Genomic DNA, 17,968 nt, shown 5'->3' on the forward strand with positions numbered 1-17,968 from the left:
AGGTTATTACAGAGTATTGAGCAGAGTTCCCTGTGCTATACAGTAGGTCCTTGTCAGTTATCTATTTTAAATGTAGCAGTGTGTACACGTCAATCCCAAACTTCCAATCTATCCCTACCCCCAACCCTTCCTCCCTCGTAACCATAAGTTTGTTCCCTAAGTCTGTGAGTCTGTTTCTGTTTGGTAAATAAGTTCATTTGTATCTTTTTTTTTTTTTTTTAGATTCCACAAATAAGCGATATCATATGATATTTGTCTTTCTCTGTCTGACTTCACATAGTATGATAATCTCCAGGTCCATCCATGTTGCTGCAAAAGGCATTATTTAATTCTTTTTAATGGCTGAGTAATATTCTGTTGTATATATGTACCACATCTTCTTTATCCGTTCACCTGTCGATGGACATTCATGTTGCTGCCATGTCTTGGCTATTGTAAACAGTGCTGCAATGAACATTGGGGTGCATGTATCCTTTTGAACCATGTTTTTCTCCAGATATATGCCCAGGAGTGGGATTGCTGGATCATATGGTAGCTCTATTTTTAGTTTCTTAAGGAACCTCCATACTGTTCTCCACAGTGGCTGTACCAATTTACATTCCCGCCAACGGTGTAGGAGGGTTCCCTTTTCTCCACACCCTCTCCAGCATTTATTGTTTGTAATTAATTAATTAACTTTTATTGGAGTACAGTTGCTTTACAATGTTGTGTTAGTTTCCGCTGTACAGCAAAGTGAATCAGCTGTACGTATACATATCCTCTTTTTTGGATTTCTTTCCCATTTAGGTCACCACAGAGCATTGAGTAGAGTTCCCTGTGCTATACAGTAGGTTCTCATTAGTTATCTATTTTATACATAGTATCAATACTATATATGTATGTCAATATCAATCTCCCCATTCATCCCCACCCCTGCTTTCCTCCTTGGTATCCATACATTTGTTCTCTACATCTGTGTCTCTATTTCTGCTTTGCAGATAATATGATCTATACCATTTTTCTAGATTCCACATATATGCATTAATATACAATATTTGTTTTTCTCAAATAATAAGATTATAAGTGACTTTTTTGTCACCTTTTAAATGCAATAAACATCTTATCAGAAGCAGTTAATAGTAATATAATAATTTCAAATGTCTCCTGTAAATTATGAAATAATATGCTTATTACAGACTTCAGGAATTATAGTATGTTATATAATATATCATGTTTAGGGCTTAAAATATCCTTTACAAGATTTTCATCCTAATTATTACTCATGGTATTGGAAAAAAGAGAAATGTCCAAACTGGAACATTAGTACAGTGCCCCAAGCATAACTTACATATTTAAAAAGATGAAAATATAGATTGTTAAGACATAAGAAAATGCCTTCAAAATAATATTAAAAAATGAAAATATAGACTTCAAAATAACAAGTATCCATGAATTCAACTCTAATCCCTTTACATGCATATGAAGTTACATTGGCCACTGATACAAACTGGAATAACTGCACATGCAAATAAAAGGTCTTGATGCGTTATTGCAAACTGAGAACAGTGGTTCCTACTGGAGAGGAAAAGGAACTGGGATAGGGAAGTGGTTAAGGGACTTATTTACCTTGACTATAAATGTACTTTATGAAGAGAATGTATTCATATATTAACTTGTATAATTGAATTTTAGAAAAAAAAATAAATTTGAAAGGTTTTTGAAGGGTGAAAAAAAAAAAAATTTGTTTTTCTCTTTCTGACTTACTTCACTCAGTATGACAGTCTCTAGGTCCACCCACATCTCTGCAAATGACCCAATTTCATTCCTTTTTATGGCTGAGTAATATTCCATTGTATATATGTACCACATCTTCTTTATCCATTCCTCTGTTGACGGACATTTAGGTTGCTTCCATGTCCCGGCTATTGTAAATAGCACTGCAGTGAACATTGGGGTGCATGTATCTTTTTGAATTATGGTTTTCTCTGGATATATGCCCAGTAGTGGGATTGCTGGGTCATATGGTAGTTCTACTTTTAGTTTTTTAAGGAACCTCCATACTGTTCTCCATTAGTGGCTGTATCAATTTACATTCCCACCAACGGTGTAAGAGGGTTCCCTTTTCTCCACACCCTCTCCAGCATTTGTTGTTTGTAGATTTTCTGATGATGCCCATTCTAAGTGGTGTGAGATGATACCTCATTGTAGTTTTGATTTGCATTTCTCTAGTGATTAGTGATGTTGAGCATCCTTTCATGTGTTTGTTGGCAATCTGTATATCTTCTTTGGAGAAATGTCTATTTAGGTCTTCTGCCCATTTTTGGATTGGGTTGTTTGTTGTTTTGATATTGAGCTGCATGAGCTGTTTGTAAATTTTGGAGATTAATCCCTTGTCAGTCGCCTCATTTGCAAATATTTTCACCCATTCTGTGGGTTGTCTTTTCATTTTGTTTATGGTTTCCTTTGCTGTGCAAAAGCTTTTGAGTTTAATTAGGTCCCATTTGTTTAGTTTTGTCTTTATTTCCATTACTCTAGGAGATGGATTGAAAAAGATACTGCTGTGATTTCTGATTACATTTTTGTAAATTTTCCCATTATAAATCCCTCCTCTCTGAGCAAGCAATTTGTGTCCTGATAGGACCTTGACTGACATAGATACTTCCTTTCAAAAGTACAGATTGTGACTCATTGGCTCTCAGGGAGTATTTTACCAAAGACATGATTTATTTGACCAAAATTTAGTTTTGAAATTTAGTTGACAACTTAAAAAAATTGGAAGACCTTCACGTAAAAATCTAGATTTCTGGTTTCTCTTGAAAAAAAATCAAACAGTCTGGCAACACTAGGCCCCTCTCCCATGTGGCAACAATTGGATGGAGCTTAGCAGCTGCCCCTTCAGACTGGGCATGTCTCTCCTGTTGGACATAGTCCCCACCACTCTCTATTATCCCCCCAAACACAGACTTGGTGTTAGCTGCCATTTATTATCCTAGTGGCTCTATTTTTATTATACTTGCCTGCTTGCTCAGCTGAGCCCTGTAAGGTACTGATTTTGAGATACCTGCTTTAGCCCTGTGTTTTTATAAGATTCTGCTCCCAACCTCTGTGACTTTCAGTTCAAGGATGACATTCCCAGGAGATGGATCAGATTGGCTCAGCTTGAGGCAGGTAGCCACCTCAGCAGCAAGCAACTATAATCAGAGGACAAGATCTTGTGGTTGAGCACCTGCCGGGGACCCATCCCTGAAAACAGAGAGTGGGGATTTTTAGAGAAGAGCAGGTACTTCCAGAGTAATACTGTACACATTTTATATTTTATTTATGCTTTAATTGTTCGGAGTAAACACCCAACAGTATCCCATTCAGTGAATTCTGCTGATTAAATGCTTTCAAAGGCAAAAATGGCAAAAATGAAGGCAATTTGAAATTGATTCTTTATGTAAACAGTGTCTGTGAGAAGGCAGTAGGGATGTATTTACGAGCCACAGGCTGGTGCTCCAAAATTCCTCTAAGACACAGATCTGTGGTGAACTAGTTTGAGGCTGATGGTCTAACACAGCTCTTGCACATCTGAAAGCCAGGCTAAGGATGGCAAATGTGGGAACCCGTGATTCTCTCTCTTGCCCGGCCCATGACAATGCTAATACACTGTAGAATTCCTTACTGCTAAGCTTAGGAATCCTTCTCAGCACAGCTCTCCAGGAAACCAGTACTGACTAAGCAGATGGCACACGAAAAAAACCCATTTGTCACTCTTTCCCAAGAGGCTTTCTGGGTGACTTATTGTGGAGCCTCCTTGAGCTACTGGAGCCAGGATTTTATTGGCATTTGTGAATGTTTGGTTGGAGATTGCTGTTCCCAGCAGATTAGAGGCAGGATGCTCTCACTCATCAAGGTAACTCTGCCAGCTGTGGTCTTGCTAGAGACCCAAGGAAACCAGCCTAAGTCCTGCCCCAGAGGAGCATCAAACAGACTAAGCCTATTTGTTGAATTTAAGGCAGGTAAGTGATTCTGTTGGCTCACAGTTGGGAAGATGAGTGAGTGAGCAGTCACAGGCCTCTGGCATCAGACAGCCCCTAAGGGGACTCTTCAGAGCATCTAGGAAACATTTCTTCCTGGGTCCAGGGCAGGGGCCAGCTGAGGTAAAGCCATCAGAGAAGCCTGCTTCGTTCACTGCCGGTGTCTCAGGCCTCCGTCCACAACGGTGCCATGGTTGATGGACCTGGCAGGCTTCCAGACACAGACACTGCACAGTCCATTATGAAGCCAAACCTGATCTCCTTATTCATTCTCTCACACCCCACCCCCCTGTTTCCTGATAGTTAAGTAAATAATCAAATGCAGATTGATATTGTTTGAATGAAAGCCTCAGAATTAAACGTTTAGCCCTCCTCAGGACATTTGTGTATCCTATTATTTAGGGGTCACCTTGTGACTTTATTAATCCTCTCTTGTGTCAGCCACTCCTCAGCTCTGAAAGGCTATGAAAGACATAGATGTGAGGAGACCTGGGCTGCCTCTATCAGGCTAGGTTCCGTTCAAGGGCCCCTGCCTCTCTAGGCCTTAGTCATCCCATCTTTAAAATTTGGGGCTCGGGTTGGTGCCTGAGTTCCCTTTTGGCTCTCACAGCTATCAAGCTAGCTCTGAGCTATCATTCTAAGCTCTGATCCTCTCATTCACTTAATAGTAATAGCAAACAATTATTGAGACTTACTGTGTGCTTGGAATTGCACTAAGAATTTTATGTACATTCTCTCATTTAGTTCTTACAAAAACAGGTTGAGGTAGTTACTGATGCTATCCTTTGTATCAGTTAATATTCATTTCAGCTGCTTATACAGAAATGTCCTAAACAATAATGGCTTAAATAGATAGAAGTTAAATTTTATTGAATGTAAAAAAAAAAAAAACAAAAAAACAAGACATTTGGAAGTAGGCCAGGCCACTATTGATATGGTGGCTCCATGGTGTCATTCAAGATAGCTATCTTTCTGTTCCACCATCCTCAGCATATCACTTCAAGGTTACTTCAAGGTTCAAGATGGCTGCAATAGCTCCAGTCACCACATGTCTATTTCAGGCAGCCAGAAGCAGGAAGAGAGAGTGAAAGGGCTACCTATTTTTTTTGTTTGTTTATTCCTAGAAATCCAAACAGTACTTCTGCTGACATTTCATTGGTCAGAAATTAGTTACACATTTATACCTAGCTGCAGGGGAGGCTGGGAAATATCATCTTACTGTTTCTCAGTCAGCAATGTAAATATTTGAGTTCTGTCATAAGGAAGAAGATGAGAGTGGATATTGGAGTAAATTCTAAGTTTCTTCACATCATGTTTGAGCAGCAAGGAAGCAAAGCCCTAAGACATATAGCTGGTCAGTGACTGTGGCAGGATTTGAACACAGCCCATCTGCATCCAGAGCCTGTGCTCTTAGATGCTGCACTATTAGATCCTCCCTGGAGTTTCCTTGCTGCTTCTTTCTCCTTCTTATCAGAAGCTTCATGCAATCTCCAGCTCTAAGCTTTAGTTCTCTTTCTGTATCAGGAAAGCCCCTAATTGAAGCTACATGTGCAGGAAAGTTGGGCAGGACTGTAAGCCCAAGGCCAGACTGCCCTTCATCAGAGGTCCTCCTGTCACTGGTGAAAGGCACAGTACACCTGTGGAGTCTCCTCTCGTCCGCTCCCCAGGCCCAGCCCTCACTCCATCGTCCCTTGTCCCTCACCTGAATAAGAATTTACTTATTGAATACATTGCTTGCTTTAGAAGAAACTGGACTGAGAAAAAGAGAGCAAGTAAAAATCAGGTATTGACATAAATAACTGCCATTTTTGACACAGCCATGGACCTCGTATCTACCCAGTGTATTGTTCAAATGTCAACAGTTCATTGACTGATTGATATATTAGAATGGGGAACCAGACAAGAGCAGATAAAAGGTCTCATGCTTAAATTTCTTCTTAAGATTCCCTTGAAAAGTTACTCAAATCAGTGCCCTTAAGTCTCCAAATGGCTTTTGCAAACCAGATAAGCTTAGTGTTTTGGGTTCACGTAACTGGCCAGTTTTGCTAAGAGACTACCAAAACCACTGTTGTTGTCTAAACAACTATTTTAGTTTAAGAATACAATCTAGGTTTAAAAGCCAACATGCGACTCGCTTTAAAAGCTCAGAGGAGAGAGCCGTTGTACTCTCAGTCTCCTTTTTATATGTTATGGTAGTTCAGACACCTGGAAGAATAACAGAGCTATTTCTTTCTATGAGTTCAGGCTTAAATTGTGGAGAGCCCCAAAGAATTTCACATTTGGTACTTTTAAAATTCTTTTCCCCACTGTGGGTTCTTCATGAACAGAGAGGTTCGCGAAGAGATTTTTCCTTAAGGAGGCAGCATGATGTAATAGTTAAAAGTGTGGGCTGTAGGACCTGACCACCTGGCTTCAAACGTAACCTTTACCAGCTCTGGAAGGTGGGGAAAATAACCTCCTACCTTTACAGGGCTGCCGTGATTGCTGAGTTAATACGAGTGAAGGCACAGAAGAATGGCTGACATGCCGTAAGTGCTGGGTAAGCATGTGCTATTACCATGTCTTTCTACAGTATCTAGACATCTGGCTCACCCTCTTAATCTTACAAATGAGAACATGGGGATCTGGAGAGGTTCAGGGGCTGTCTGCTGCATGGCCTGAGCTGGGGAGCCTTCCTTGCCCTCCCTGGTCTCCTGGGGGCAGCTCTGTGCTGGGTCAGCGCCCAGCAGCTCCATTTCACACAGATGCTCTCAGGGACTCAGGTGAGGGTCAATGGTGAGAAGAGAATCAGAGGTTGATTCAGGTCCTGAGTTTTCCTTTGTACATTGATGTCTCCCCTCACCCCCCACTCTCAAAGTTATTTTCACCTCTTCACCCCTGGCCAGGCATGCATGTATGGTCTAGGGTGTTGCTGGAAACCAAGACTGTGACATCTGAGAGACCAGAGCCGCTACCTCAGCTGCTTAGAACACTTTGAAATGACTACACTCAAAGCTACTCCTTCCCCAGGGTTTTGATAATTCCCCCTGCCAATCATAGCACTTTGCTAAGATTAACTAATTAATCCTCACCATATACCCGAGAGACGAAATTAAAGCTCATTTTTCCACACGTGTAAAGCACCGTTTATCTAAGGATTACTAACACTGATGCATTTGGCTCCCAGGACGACAGGATGACAAGGAAAATTATTACCATTTCAAGAACTGGGAACAAAGAAAACTCCCCCTCCAGGACACAGAGTAGGAGAGGGGCAGTCGCTGTACAGGTCTGTGGTAGCAGGATGAACACTGGAGGACACCTGTTGTCCCTGGGAACTTCCAGGTGGGGCTGTAACCCCATCTGGTCATTGTTCTTCACATTGTTCAAGGTTCCCCAGGGATCATGTCTGAGATGAGGAATGAGAGATGGTCCCATGGGGATGTTCAAGCCTATGTTTGGCTTCCTAGGAACCTCCTACTTCTACTCTCCTACTTGTCTCCAGAGCGCTGGTTCCTCCTCATCTCAATTTGCCCACATTCTATTTGTGATTGAGATGAAATGGAGCCAATGAGGAGGAGAGAACCTGAAAAAGACATTACCAACTGAGGACATCAATGGGGAGGAGAGGTAGGCAGGTGGGAGGGAGATGTCAGTCAGTCTGCCAGGGCTCTGGAAACAGCATTTGGAGTAAAAGAAGGGAAAAGCGGTCTGCACCATGTGACCCGATGAAAGGTTTGCTACGATTTCTTTGTAATTCCTTTGGCAGTGGATTCCTTTTACTTGACTTGGCCGCACAGACGGCCAAGGCTGAGCTGCAGCCAGGGGCTGGGAACTGTATTGTCCTGTGTTACACCGTGGGTTCTCCATACGGGGTGGTGGGGGTGGGGGTCTCAGAGACGATGAAGGAGTAACAAGTGGTAACTTCAGAGACACTCCTCCCATAAAGGCCAAGCAGTTGCATTTCTTCTAAGCCTCAGATTATTGGTTCAGACAACACTCCTGGAAGCAATTTGCTGGTTTCCCTTCCTGATGACAGCTGTGACTTGGAGCTCAGAGCCCTGGACCTGCAGGATCTAGTGCCCCCAAGGTTGCTGCAGCTCCCTCCAGGCCTCTGAGGGGTAGGGGTGTCAGAAGGAAAGGCTCTTGCTTACTTCTAAATCCAAGAAAGAGACAGTGAGCAAGAACTTTACATTTACAGAGACTTAAGAGAAACTCTGATAGGTGCATGACCTTATTTAAGCCTTATGACAAGCATATAAGGCTAGACAGTGAATGGACATCTCTTATTTTGCCAGCCCAGCATCCCTTTCTTTGGGAAACTGGCTTTTCTGTAATCATTGCATTCTGGTGGGTCTGCCAATCACGGGACTGTCCCACCTTTCCAACCCCTTCTGTCCCCCACCCCCAGGGTTAGGCGTATGGCTCTAGCTAGGCCACTGGGCTCTTTATACTGGACACTTGAATCTCGTGGGGAGAGTTTCTGGGGGAGGAAGATGTTGGAGCTGTATAAAGAGAAGGCCGGTGGATTCTTGTTTCCACGATCCCCAGGATGACTCAGAGCCTGGCTGTTCAACTCTTCTTTCCATCCTGTGGGTTATTTATTTTCTTTTCAGTAAAGTTGTCTTTAGTTTATGCTAGCTGGAGTCTGCAAAAGAAGCCCAAATTATAGCACACACACACACCCCGCCCCCGCCAGGTCTTCTCACCTCAGGTCAGTGACTTTTTATCACACCAAGTAAATGCAAAGTTGCACATCAACTTTAAGGAAGGACAGAGAACTGCAAAGGGAGCAGTGCTGGTAGTAAAGCTTTTTTGTAAGCCCGGCAGGCTGTGCATCTTTCCCGGTAGTGTCACGTCGGGATCCACCCCTGGGAATGTACTTCAAGTTTAACTGCAGCCAGGGAGCTGGCACATACCTGCATTTGCCCGCAACCGGCCTCTTTTAAATTTTGTTCTTGTTATATTTTCGTGGGATGTGTCTTTGCTGGTAGGCTGATTCTTAAGCGTATTCGGCTATGGATCTATCTTTGTGTTTTCTAGACCCTATTGATCTGGCAAATGATCAGAAGTAGCTGGTATAGTTCAGATGGAGAAGCAGTGAGGTTGGTGGGTGTGGTTAGTAAAAATTTAGTAGCTAGTAAATTTTTGGCAGGTAGGAGAAATCTTTTCAGGGTAGTATATATACTAAAACATATGATCCAGCATTTTACTACTTTATACCACATACAGTTCCAGAATCTATACTTACGGAAACATATAATCCCATGTTACAGCACAAGGCCCTCTCCCTCTGGAGACTGTTGTTGTACTTTCTGCAATGGCATTAAATTAAGGATGGAGGACCTCTTTCTTGAGCTGAATCTCTTCTAAGTAAAATTAATAAGTACTAAACTTCTGAATTATTAACTATTTAGAGTGTTTCTAGCCCAGGGCTGGATCCCAAAGGGAGTCAGAAGTGATCCTAAGACTTTTGAAGTTTCTTCTACAGAGAAGTTGAGTGACTGAGTGAATGGATGAATGGAGTTAGGGGTGGGAGAAATCTAAGAAGCCTAGATCCGAAGGAACCTGGTGATCACTCAATACGCCCCTGCAGTGGTTATCTACGACTGCATAACAGATCACTCCAAACCATAGTGCCTTAAGTCAAGAACCGTTTATTTTTTCCTCATAGTTTCTGTGGGTCAGGAGTTCAGAGCAGCCTGGCGGGGTCCTCCTGGCTCGGGGTCTCTCATACGGCTGTAGTCAGATGTCACCTGGACTGCAGTCCTTGGCTGGGGCTGGGAGATCTGATTCCCAGGTGGCTCACTCACATGGCTGGCAAGTTGGTACGAGCTGTTGGTGGGAAGTTCCTCTCCACGTGGGCCTCTTCACAGAGCTGCAGGAGCGTCCTCCAGCATGGCAGAGGGCTTCCCCTAGAGCAAGTGATGCAAGAGAACAAGGCAGAAACTCCAATGCCTGTTATGACCTAGCATCAGAAGTCACACACCATCATTTTAGGGAGGCCACAGCACAAGGGTGTGAATACCAGGAGGCCAGGGTCATTGGAACTGTCTTGGGCCCTGACTACCACAAACCCGTTCTCTTAAAACATGATTTAAAAATTTATCATGAAATATTTTCAGACATAGAAAAAGGATTAAAAAAAAATTAAATGGATACTTATGTGCCCACCACCCAGTTCAAGAAATAAAATATTATCAATTCAGTTGACATCCCCTATGCACTCACGATGACTATATCTTCCCACTGCCCTTAGGAAACTAGTATTCTGAATTTTGTGTTTACCCTTCCATGCATTCTTTTATATTTCCACCATAAATTTGTGTATCCTAAACAATATGTGGAGTTGTTTGGCATATTCTCAAACTTTATATATGGCAGCATCCTGTATGATTCTTTTGCAACCTTCTCTTTTTATTAGGAGTTATATTTGTGAGATCCATCTATATTAATCTGCATGGCTCTAATTCATTTGTTTTAGTGACTGTACAGCATTCCAGTGTGTTAATAAATAACAATTTGTTTATCCATTCTCCAGTTGATGGACATTCATGTTGCTTGTAATATTTTTATTTTGCTATTACGCATAATGTCATTAAGAGTGTCCTTGCACACTCTCCTTGTGCCCAGGTGCAAGAGTTTTTCCACGATACCAGTCTAAAGGTGGAATGGATAGGTCATATGATATGTGCATTTTGACTTTTCTCAACAGCATCAAATTCTCTAAAACAGTTGCATTAATTTATGTAACTTCCAACAGTGATTGAGTCACCCTGCTCTTTATTCTGGTACTGTCAGATTAAAAATTTCATGCAAACCTGATGGATGTGAAATGGTATCTATTTATGGTTTTAATTTGCCTTTCCGCAGTTATTCATGAGGCTGATTATTTTTTTCACATGTGTATCAGCCACTTGGGTTTCTTCTTCTGAGTGCTGCTTGTTTACATCTTTTGCCCATTTTCCTATTAAGTTATTTCTCTTTTTCCTATTGATTTGAAAGAGTTTTCATAGATTCTAGATACTAATTTTTGTCAATTATATATGTTGCTAACATTTTCTTCCTGTCCAATGCTTACTTTTTTTACCTTTTTGTTGTTTTGGTTGAATAGAATTTTTAAGTAAATGTAATTAAATATGTCATTCATTTCCTTTCTGGCTTGTTTATATGGCAGAGACTGCTAGCTGTCCATTAACACCTGCGTCTCCTTTCTTTTCCAGCAATAGAGCTGTGGCTGGTTGTGCTGTGGAGTGCATCTAGAAGGGATATGTGCAACACTGACCTCGCTTGCTTCAGAGGAAATCTTTGTTTCTAGATGTCCACTCTTTACCCCTGCAGCAGGCTGAAGTATCATTATTATCCCAATTTTACCTACAAGAAAACCAACGCTACACTGCCAAGGTGAGCCCATCAACTCCATGCCCCGGCTCCTCCTGTGGAGCCCCTTTGCTCTGTTACCATGCCACGAGAGAGAAAATTCAGCCTAATCAAATCCAACAAATATGTACTAAGCCCCTCTCACATGCACAGTTCTGCACTAAGGCCACACCAAGATGAGCTAGACACAGAGACGCAGCCTCTGGTCTGAGGAGCTTGCAATCTGGCTGGGGGCAAGGCAGACCCACATAAGTGTCTGGCTGTGTGTATGTGAACACTTTCAACTCAGGGGATCAGGAGAATCCTCATGATATTTGATATTCCATCAGACAACCTGGAGCAATGGCTTTCTAGGCGCAGGGGACAGTTTGAACAAAAGCCCACAAGTTGAAAAGCACAAGGTGCGTTTAGTACACAGCCAGAGGATGAGTTTGATTGGAGCGACGTCAGGTGCGAGGCTGTGGGAACTGAGGCTGATCTGTAGCCCAGCTGTTGGTGTGAAAGAGCACACCAACACAGCCCTAGAGGTGTGAGGGCTGCAGGTTACAGGAGTTGCCAGTGGCGGGGGAGCTCATGGGGTCAGTTAGAATCATTCTTGCTTTAACCTTCTTTAAGATGTTAAAGCCAAGTCTATATCACTGCATTCTGGTAGGGTTTCTAAACTTTGCAGAACCTTATATGAAAGGCAAGTAAGGAAGGTGCAAAAACAAGTTACTGTCTTAGGATTTCTCTTCCAGAGCCACCTTTCCTCCTGTGGAGTTGGCATGGTGTGCACCTGTTTACAGGTCCTGAGAGACATGGGTGTGGGTCTCTGGCTTGATATCGACTACTTTCAGCAGAATTTCTTAGCCGTCTCTGAGTTTGTCCATCAACTCATGCTTACACACTGCTTAACGTGACCAGTCTTCTCCAAACGAACTTCAGGGATGGAGCCCCTGCCTCATTCACTGCTATGTCCCCAGAGCCTGGCTCTGTACCGGGCACAGGGCAGGTTCTCCACACACATTTGGGGGATGAGTAAGCAGATGTTGGGAGGGAATGAGAGAATGAATTCCCCAAAGCTGCACACAGGGGCTGTTGCAGCATCACTGTACCCTGGACAGCCAAGACAAGCGAATTCATAGGTGTCCAGAAAGAGTTCTTGACATTCTGTATTAATTAAGATACAGTCCCAGCTGCTGTCACAGAGAGCCAGCTTATATACAGTAAAGGATTATTTCTCTTCCGTGTAAAAGTCTAAGGCAGTATGTGCTCAGTGCTATAGAGTCGTCAGAGACCCAGGGTTTTTCTGATTCAGTTATACATATATATATATACATTCTGATTTTTATATTCTTTCCCATTATGGTTTATCATAAGATATTGAATATAGGTCCCTGTGTATACAGTAGGACCTTGTTGTTTATCCCTTCTATATATAATAATTTACATCTGCTAACCCCAAACTCCCTCTCCATCCCTCTCCCAAGCCCCTCCCCCTTGGCAACCACAAATCTGTTCTCTATATCCATGAGTCTGCTTCTGTTTAGTAGGTAGGTTCATTTGTGTCATATCTTAGATTCCACATATAAGTGGTATCATGTGGTATTTGTCTTTCCCTTTCTGACTTACTTCACTTAGTATGATAATCTCTAGGTCCATCTATGTTGCTGCAAGTGGCATTATTTCATTCTTTTTTATGGCTGAGTAGTATTCCATTGTGTATATATACCACATCTTCTTTATCCATTCCTCTGTCTATGGTCATTTAGGTTGTTCCCGTGTCTTGGCTGTTGTAAATAGTGCTGCTATGAACACTGGGGTGCATGTATCTTTCTGAATTATCGTTTTGTTCAGATATATGCCCAGGAGTGGGATTGCTGGATCATAAGGTAATTCTATTTTTAGTTTTCTGAGGAACCTCCATACTGTTTTCCATAGTGGTTGTACCAACTTACATCCCCACCAACAGCATAGGAAGGTTCCCTTTTCTCCACACCTTCTCCAACATTTGTTATTTGTAGACTTTTTAATGATGGCCATTCTGACTGCTGTGAGGTGGCATCTCATTGTAGTTTTGATCTGCATTTCTCTAATAATTAGCAATGTTGAGCATCATTTCATGTACCTATCGGCCATCTGAATGTCTTCTTTGGAGAAATGTCTATTTAGGTCTTCTGTCCAGCTTTCGATTGGGTTGTTTGTTTTTTTGTTGTTGTTGAGTTTTATGAGCTGTTTGTATATTTTTGAAATTAATCCCCGTCGGTCACATCATTTGCAAATATTTTCTCCCAGTCTGTGGGTTGTCTTTTCACTTTGTTTATGGTTTCCTTTGCTGTGCAAAAGCTTGTAAGGTTGATTAGGTCCCATTTGTTTATTTTTGTTTTTATTTCTATTGCCTTGGGAGACTGACCTAAGAAAACACTGGTACGACTTATGGACATACACATCCCTTTTTTTTTTTTTTTTTTTTTTTTTAAATTTTTTTTTAATTTTTTTTTTTATAGCTACTTTATTTATTTATTTATTTATTTTTGGCTGTGTTGGGTCTTCAGTTCGTGCGAGGGCTCTCTCTAGCTACGGCAAGCGGGGGCCACTCTTCATCGCGGTGCATGGACCGCTCTTCATCGCGGTGCGCGGGCCTCTCACCACCGTGGCCCCTCCCGCCGCGGGGCACAGGCTCCAGACGCGCAGGCCCAGCAGCTGTGGCTCACGGGCCCAGATGCTCCGCGGCATGCGGGATCCTCCCAGACCAGGGCTCGAACCCGCGTCCCCTGCACCAGCAGGCAGACTCTCAACCACTGCGCCACCAGGGAAGCCCTACACATCCCTTTTTAAGTGATCAGCCTCTCTTGTCACATTTTCTTCTTGAGGGGGCACATCATGGCTGCTATTGGTGGTTGTCCACCGTATCTGTTTTCCCCTTCTTCCTGGATACAGGACTGGGCTGTATTTTCCCACCCACCTTGCACATCAGTGTGGTGGTGTGATCAAGTTCTTTCAAATGGAGTCTGAGTACTGTGTGTCATTCCCAGGCCTAGACCTAAGGCTGTGTACACCCCTCCAACACTTTCTTTTCCCTTTGCCCCTTTTGCAATGTTGACTTAGAGGCAGTCTAGCTTTAACCAAGTAAACAACAACAATGCCCTAGGGGGTGACAGAGCAGTAACCTGGAAGCAACATGGGTCCATGATTGAGCTCATAGACCGGAGCTGCCCACCAGGTTGGTATGCTTATCTCTGACTATCCTAGGGAGAAATGAACTTCTTTGTTCTCTAGTCCAGTGTTGTTAGGTCTTTTGGCTATAGCAGCCTAGCCTTTAAGTTTAACTGATACACACTACACACATGATCTTTTCTTCCCCCCAAGTGTGGGGCTGTGGATAGGAAGTTGTCCATCAGGGCTGCGTACTCTAATTCCGTTAGCACGGGAATGAGGTTGTTCTTCATGATGTACATCACACACATGTCTTCTGTCCAGCTTTTTCAATTGCAGTCAAAAATATCTATAAAAAATAATTCACAATAGCAATAAAAAGTAAGGTACTTTGGAATAAGCACCTTAAAAGGAATGTACAGAATCTATGATGAAAATGGTAACATTTTTTGAGGTACATAAGAGATCTGACTAAACTTAGAGACATACCACGTTACAAAAGACTCAATTGTGAAGATGTACATTCTCTGCAAATTAATTTCTAAGTGTTAGGTCATTCTAATAAAATTACTATGAGATTGTTTATGGATTGTGATAACAATTTAAAGTTATAGGAAGAATAAATGAAAGAGAATAACCTAGAAAATGTAGAAAAATAAGAATTTGGGGGAATGCTTTCCCTACCAAGCATCAAAATTATTAAAATGCTACAATATATAAATAAATCTCATATTGTTTCAAGAATAGACTTACAAATTCATGGATATAAGATAGAAAATCTGGTAATTGTGTAAGCATGCACACACATATATATGAATTTTGTACATTATAAATGTATGCTTCATATTTATAAGAAAAGGTCACACTGCTCAGTTCATAATCATAGGATGATAATTGATTGGCTAAGTAGAAAAAAGTTATATACTTATCGCATAAACAATAGGGCTGATTTTTTTTAAAGGAAATTATTTTTAAAATAAAGAAAATATAGGTAAATATCAGATCTTGCAGTGAGAAAACAAAGGATGAAATCATAAAAGAAATACTGATAGATTTGACTACCTAAGAATTTAAACATTTAAGGGGACTTCCCTGGTGGTCCAGTGGGTGAGACTCCATGCTCCCAATGCAGGGGGCCTGGGTTCGATCCCTGGTTGGGGGACTAGATCCCACATGCATGTTGCAACTAAAAAGTCCTCATGCCGCAATGAAGATCCCATGTGCCGCAACAAAGATCCCACGTGCTGCAACAAAGATCCCGCGTGCTGCAACTGAGACCCTGCACAGCCTAAATAAATAAATAAATATTAAAAATTTAAGTTAAAAAACCATAAGCAAACAAAAGATAATTAAGAACTGAGAAAAAAAACCCAGCAAATAAGTTAAGTCTTTATATACAAGAGCTCTTCAAAACAATAAGAAAAAAACTCCTCAATAAAAAATAGACAAAAGACCTGATCAGATTGGACAAAGACCTGATCAGACAATTTGCAATAAACATATGTAAAACATCAACTTCAGTAATGATCAGGCGATAATTAAAGTAACAATGTATCAATAGTACAGGGCTTCATTTATCAAATTGCCAAAGATTTTTAAAAGTTGTCATATCCAGCAGTGAAATGGAAATTCTTACACATGCAGAGTTATAATTTATCAGACCCTTTCTGGGCAAATTTGGAATGTGTATAAAAAACTTCTTACATATTTATATTCTTTGACTAATTACACTTCTAGGAATTTATTGTATGGACATAATCAGGGGGCTCCCAAGATTTATGTGTTAATCATCATACTATTAATAACAGAGAAAAATAATCAAAATAACCACAAAAGATATTGCTTGAATACATTATAGTTAGTCCATATGGTACAATCTTATTGTCATTACAGAGTTATGTTTTCTTAAAATATTTATTTATTTATTTATTTATTTTTGGCTGCATTGGGTCTTCGTTACTGTGCACGGGCTTTCTTTAGTTGCGGCGAGCCGGGGCTACTCTTTGCTGCGGTGCGCGGACTTCTCATTGCGGTGGCTTCTCTTGTTGAGGAGTGTGGGCTCTAGGCGCACAGGCTTCAGTAGTTGTGGCACGCGAGCTCAGTAGTTGTGGCTCGTGGTCTCTAGAGCACAGGCTCAGTAGTTGTGGCACACAGGCTTAGTTGCTCCGCGGCACGTGGGATCTTCCCGGCCCAGGGCTCGAACCCATGTCCCCTGCATTAGCAGGTGGATTCTTAACCACTGCGCCACCAGGGAAGTCCTAAGAGTTATGTTTCTGAAGAAAATATAATGAAGTCAGGGAATTCTCCCAATATCACAATAGGTAAAACAAAACAGGGTATACCGTGGCCTACGGGTCTTCCATAATCTGACTCCCCCCACTCAACTCCTGTTCTGATCCCATCTGCTCCACCTGCCCCTCACCCACTCTGCTCCAGCTACTCTGGACTCCTGAATGTTCTTCCAGCATGCCCAGTGTTTGTGGCCTCAGGACTTTGCACTTGCTGTTCGCTCTGCCTGAAATACTTGCATAGCTGCTTCTTCATTTTCTTCAGCCTCTGGTTGAATCTCACCTTATCAGCCACATCACCCCTGGCTGCTCATATAAAAATAATACCCACTCCTCAGCCCACCCACCACTCCATCCTTTCTGTCACCTATCCTGCCTTATTTTTCTCTATAGCACTTATTGCTTCCTAGTACATGGCATATTTTTGTATTTATTTATTTATTGTCTGTTTTTCCATGAGGAGTTCCAGATCCATGAAGACTGGGAACTTGTCTGTTTTGCTCCACACCATATTAACTGTGGTTATTCTTGGGTGGCCAGTTTCCTGATGATTTTGATTATTTCTTCACACTTTTCTGTGTTTTTGCAACTTTTTGCCATAAACATATGACATAATAAGAGAGAAACCAATGTACTGTTATTATTTTAAAATGCCATGATTTGCAAAAATCACCTGATACCTGAGCTGACCAAATATTCCAAAGTGTAGAACAATTCCATTTTTTAGAAGTTCTCACTTTTCCTATGTTACGAATCTGGTGACTCTTCCACAGGGCTCTATCTTGTCAGCCACTGACTCCTGGTATTTCCTTCCTCTGCCTTTCCCACTGCAACAAGCACCTCGATGGTGTGGAATTTCTTTGGGGGCACTTCTCAGTTAACAAAAGGAACGTACTACATCCACTGTCCTCGGCCCAGCACCAGCTCAGAAATTGCCAAGATTTCCAGCTCCTCCTCCTCCCAGCCCAGCCTCTTCCTTGAGTTCCTTCCTGGGACCTGCATTGCCAGGTGCCTCGAGGCCTGGGGGAGTGGCCTTTCACAGGCCCCCTTAGCCTCCAAGGGAAAAGGAAGGTTACTTGAGGGTAATTATTGAAAACTGAGGAGCCTGATTTGGGATGATTGGCTTGTAATCCTCTTAAGAGACCTCATGCCAGCACCTACCTCCAGAGTCCCACCTGCATAGGATGG

At 42.0% G+C, this 17,968-nt stretch overlaps 1 long non-coding RNA gene across 7 annotated transcripts in view; it reads left to right on the plus strand.

Moving 5' to 3' along the window:
- The window catches only part of LOC103016807 (uncharacterized), a 223,824-nt gene that overhangs the window by 143,711 nt on the left and 62,145 nt on the right, over window positions 1-17,968 (plus strand). For 5 of the 7 annotated variants that reach the window (XR_009009096.1, XR_009009095.1, XR_009009097.1 and 2 more), the window contains exons 4-5: window positions 6,469-6,537; window positions 11,201-11,381. This is a non-coding gene — a long non-coding RNA (uncharacterized LOC103016807). The remainder of the gene's footprint in view (window positions 1-6,468; window positions 6,538-11,200; window positions 11,382-17,968) is intronic. The other 2 variants (XR_009009094.1, XR_009009092.1) reach the window with 1 other exon arrangement.

The sequence above is a fragment of the Balaenoptera acutorostrata genome, chromosome 8, assembly GCF_949987535.1.
Source record: "Balaenoptera acutorostrata chromosome 8, mBalAcu1.1, whole genome shotgun sequence".
Taxonomy (NCBI): Eukaryota; Metazoa; Chordata; class Mammalia; order Artiodactyla; family Balaenopteridae; genus Balaenoptera; species Balaenoptera acutorostrata.